The following is a 4,942-nucleotide window of genomic DNA, read 5'->3' as shown; positions in this document are numbered from 1 at the left end:
CTTTACTACCAACTCCTGGGAAGCAGAGGCAGGCTAGTCTACAAAGGGAGTTCCAAGACAGCCAGGGATACAGAGAAGTCCTGTCTTAAAACCATATGTACGAATCAACTCCAGATTTCTAAAACAGGGCTGTTTGGCATTCCATCCTGAGGGGAGCTGAACCATTTATTTATCTCTGTAGGGAGAGAAATCGCTGTCTCATTCCCCTTTGCCAAAGAGGGAAAATCAATAGATTTTTAATCTGCAAGGGAGATGGATTTCTCATCCAAGCCAAGGAGATATGGAACAAGGGCTGAGGATTGATGGGATGTCATCTAGTCCAACCCCTAGGCTTCAGAGGTGAGTGAGTAGGAGGCTCAGAGATGTGATAAGACTTGTGCGACGACACCCAACTGTGCGTGCACAGAGAAGGCCTGTGAGTGGCTCAGCCAGTAAGGCACTTGCTGATTAGCCTGCCTATTTAAGTTTGGCTCCTGGATCTGACATGATGGAAGGAGAGAACAGACTCCTGCAAGCTGTTCTCTGATCACTTGTACATTGTGCCTCCCGAAAATTCAATTAAAATGCAACTTTAAAAAAAGAACCAAAAGAAAAAAAATGCAACTTTAAAAAGTAACATTTAGGGGTTGGGGATTTAGCTCAGTGGTAGAGCGCTTGCCTAGCAAGAGCAAGGCCCTGGGTTCGGTCCTCAGCTCCAGAAAAAAAAAAAAAGGCAACATTTAAAAGAGCCCAGATACACATTTCTGCTACACTATACGAGTGGCTCTGTAGCTGGCAGGCTTTGACTCTGAAGGATTTGCCCACAGGTTCCATCAAGTTTCAAAGCTTTAGGTTGGCAGCACCCTGACCGGTGGCCAGAGTCTCTTTCCCAAATGACAAGCATCTGCCAGGTTTGGTGCCCATAAGACCTGGCAGCCATTCAGGGATGAGTTTCTTCTGCATTGCACCACACCTAGACAATTTCATCCCTGATCCTTGGGCAACCTCCTCTGACCCAGCACCAAGTTTTTATAGAACCACCATGGCCTCCTCAAATGCTGTAGGCATTTTCCACTTTCACAAAAAGTACTTGCCCACAGGAGTCTGCCTGCTGAGGAGACAGAACATCCAGAACAGCCTGGATGAACCTACCTGGAAAGTTGACTCACACACACACACACACACACACACACACACACACACACACACGCATGCGCACACTTGGTGAGGGTACACATGAGGTTTCTCAGTATTAGTGCATAAGGGTTGACTCGCAACATAAGGGTGGTGGCAACAAATAGGACTTGGATTTCCCCTCTCCTCCTTGGGATGAGGGTGGCTCGGATCCCTCATCTGAAATAATTGGCAACGCCTATTTGCGTAACCACCTGCAAATCAGGGGCCTGAAACATCTTTGAACGCTGTAACTTCCTCATTACCAGAGATGGTTTCCCAGCTCTCTCCCCACTTAGAGCCCAGCCTTTATCTGGAGAGGTTTCTGGGATTGGTCCAGCCAAGAAACTTGTAAGAGGCCACACGCTCATAGTTGTGGCAGCAACAGAGATAACAGTGGATCTTATGCATATTCCTGAGAGTCCTCCAGCCGAGACCAGGACTGAGTTCCACTCCCTAGGGAATCACAGCTGTCCTCTCTAGTCCACTGGGCTAGTCAGCTTAAATTTATATCCCTCCTGATGAGGAGAGGAAAAAAGAAAAATGGCCAAATGCATTTCAGTCTTCCCCCAATTCGTCAGAGTTCAGAATCTTCCCCCACTATGTTCAAAGACAGTGCACTCCATCAGTGACTGGCACCTTCCTTCATTTAATCAATACTTCTGCCACCCCTGGTGCTGGCACTGGACAGTAAGAGCACTCACTGTGTTCCATGGAGCCTGAGAGCTGCAGTCAGGGCTCCCAGTGCAGGAACAGTGTGAAGCCTTCAGCTGGAAAAGTGCAGAGTTCAGAAATGATGCGGAAGGGCTTTGCGGACTTTTGTAATTAGATGTAAGGATGGAGTCTTCTTTGAAAGAGCCATTGCCTTGGTCCAAGCTGGGACGAAGCTGATGTTCACAAGAAATGACTGTTGTGTGGTCAGTGGTCACAGCATTGTTATGAGTCTGGGGTCTTTCAAAGACTCACCAGTCTGACCATTGATAAATTTTAACAAAGAAGAGGTTTTCCTCCTATACTGGCTCCTGGTCTACACAGGGACTGGGGATTCCTGGACACAGCACCCAGCCTGACCTCAGGGACTTTTAAAAGCAAAGAACACAGAGTTACACACTGACTACCAGCAGAGGCCAGCTCCTGCAAAGCAAACTTTTCTGTAGAAGTAGAAAGTGGTTTTATTAAAGCTGTAAGAGTCCACCAGACAGTTACAAAATTAATCCTGAACAGCCCTTAACATTCGAAAATCCAGTTTTGCTTTATAGTTACCTTAAACATAGTAAACTGAAACTTTTAAATATAAAGTTACCCATCCACATGTTAGCCATGACTTTCCCCCTTGAGTTGGGTGTTGGCTAGTCTTATATGAACTTGGCATCCCAGTTATCTAAAAGGAGGGAACCTCAACTGAGATAAATGGCTCCATAAGATCAAGCTATAAGGCAATTTTCTTAGTGATTAATGGGGAGGATCCAGCCCACTGTGGGTGTTTCCACCCCTGGGCTGGTGGTCCTGGGTTCTTTAAGAAAGTAAACTGTTCAAGCCAGGGAAGCAAGCCAGTAAGCAGCACCCCCTCCATACTTCTGCATTAGCTCCTTCTTCCAGGTTTCTGTCCTGTTTCAGTTCCTGTCCTGACTTCCTTTAATGATGAACAATACTGAGAAAGTGTAGGCTGCATAAGCCCTGTGCTGCGATCTGCTTTTCAGTCACGGTGTTTCATTGTAGCAGTAGAAACCCTGACTAAGACAAGCTGTATCCTGAGTCAAACCTTTGACTCTGTGGTGGGTGCCTATTCATATTGGAACTTAAATTACCATCTACTTAGTAGCTCCCAATCAGGAATGTATATATCTGGTCAAGGCATTAATGACGCAGGGGCCAACCATAATCAGCAGGAGTAGGAGAGCTAACTAAGGGCCCTGCAATGGCTGACAGCAGTTACTGGTTAAGAGGAACCTTAGAGTGAGAATGGGAACCAGTCAGGGTTTCTTGCTTTAGTTTTCAGTTCAGGGCCTTCTCCTGAAAGGAAAATTATACAGATTTAAGGTTTAAAAATATAAAATTAAAAGAGTAAATTTCAAAATCCACAGACTCAGGGCTAAACTATAAGAAACAAGCCCAGACAAGTCCAGGCAGCCCTATGCTAAGACTAACAGACAATAAAGATAAAGAAAAGGAATGCAGGAACCAGCCCGAGTTATCAGGACTGACTCATAAACCATCTGGCAGAAGGGCACCTCCCCCAGCTTACTCAGAGTCACACCTTAACCAGATGTCCTTCAAACCCTGGTAAGCCACTAGCTTCTAAAATCCTGAATGCCCCAGTCAGCACGTACTCTTCTGCTGTGTTGTCTATGTTTGAATGAGCCAATCACTTATAGCCGCGCCAGAAATTAGCCAATTGTGTGTAACCGCGCCAAACCCCCTAGCTTTCCCTATATAAACCCCTGACTTTTGAGTTTTGGGGTCGACACCTCTGTCTCCTGCTCGGGATACGTGTCGGCCCGGAGATCTCCGTAATAGATCTCAGTAATAAACCTCGCCTTTGCTTATTACATCCAAAATGGTCTCTCTGTGTCTGGGGTCCGCGATTTCCCAAGACTTGAATAAGGGTCTCTCTTCGGGGATCTTTCACTCCTATTCTGCCAGTTTTTTCCCACTGCATACCCAAAGTGTCTTTAAAAGCTACCGAATGACTTGCATAGAAGCAACTTTCCGCTAAAGCCATACAGTAACTTCCTTGCCGGAAGGGCCTGTGTCCGTGCATACAGGTATTTTCCCCCTACTGGACCATCATAAAAGTACATCCAGGGGAACAGGGATATCACGCTATGAAATTTCAGGGATTGATCTTCCTGCCAAGCAGGGAAGCAGCCTGGCAGGAGTTGCAAACCGATCAGTTTCAACTGGAGGTGAGGGAAGGAATGGCTACCTGACGTGGTGGCCAGGAACTGTGAGACACTCATGGAGAGTTTACTTTTTCTCTTCAAGAAGCAGCGACCAATCTCATTGGCTGAACTGGCTCTCCTCAGCTTTCAGCAAATCCAGGACGTGCAGCCTTCGGTCATCCGCAGCTGATTCAGGAATGGTGTCTGTCAGCTGAATGGAAAGCTGCCAGAACAGTTATCAACTGGGTACAGAAGTAAAAGTTTAGGAACTTAGAGGGAAAAAAAATCTTACATTTAGTGTTGTTTTAAAAATATAAAAATAAAAAAAGTATTGTGGTCCTTTACCTTGCTAGGTCCGCACCGCGGTGCTCAAAGATATCTGCTAGATATCTTGGCAGAAACGCATCCCAACTCCGCGGCCGCCCAGCGTCTCCTGCCACCACACACTTTCCTACACTCAAACCGTCATAAAAGAAGACCAACACAATAATCTTAGATCCAATTGATAAGATATAATTACCCACTTAAACATACAAAGCCCGGTACCACCCATCCCTAGGAACATTAATAACAACCTGTAAATACGCGGAGCAGAACCTTAACGTCACCTGCCACGGCTTCTCATCCTCTCCTAGCTCTTGTCTCCTCTCTCTTCCTTTCCGTTCCAGTCTCCTCCTCTTCCTTCAAACTTCTCTCCTGCCCATCCTTCCTTCTCCTCCAATGACAGGCCTCCTTCTATCCTGTACCTGCCCCTCACCTGTACTTTACAAATTCAATGGGGAGGTGGTTCTGACAAAGTCACCTGAGTTCTGAGTACAGACTAGGCAGCTGCCCTTGGGGCAATGGAATTAGCATCAAAATACAGATAACTTCAAGGCAAACCACAACAATTTAGAACTTCCCTCTCG

The 4,942-nt window shown here is 46.2% G+C and overlaps 1 long non-coding RNA gene across 3 annotated transcripts; it reads right to left on the bottom strand.

Annotated features, from left to right (window-relative positions):
* Positions 1–2,299: 2,299 nt before the first annotated feature.
* On the bottom strand, positions 2,300–4,712 carry LOC148000204 (uncharacterized). Of its 3 annotated transcripts, none has more exons than XR_015641711.1 (4): positions 4,610–4,712; positions 4,380–4,485; positions 4,079–4,303; positions 2,300–3,165 (listed from the first exon to the last, which is right to left on the bottom strand). It is a non-coding gene; the product is annotated as an uncharacterized LOC148000204 (long non-coding RNA). The 3 variants fall into 3 exon arrangements; XR_015641709.1 differs by having other exon boundaries at positions 4,079–4,276; positions 4,610–4,700; XR_015641710.1 differs by having other exon boundaries at positions 4,079–4,257; positions 4,610–4,690.
* Positions 4,713–4,942: the final 230 nt, after the last annotated feature.

This window comes from Rattus norvegicus, chromosome 17 (assembly GCF_021556685.1).
Source record: "Rattus norvegicus strain SHRSP/BbbUtx chromosome 17, alternate assembly SHRSP_T2T, whole genome shotgun sequence".
Taxonomy (NCBI): Eukaryota; Metazoa; Chordata; class Mammalia; order Rodentia; family Muridae; genus Rattus; species Rattus norvegicus.
The sequence above is the reverse complement of the archived record's forward strand: the minus strand, read 5'-3'. Positions and strand labels throughout refer to the sequence as shown.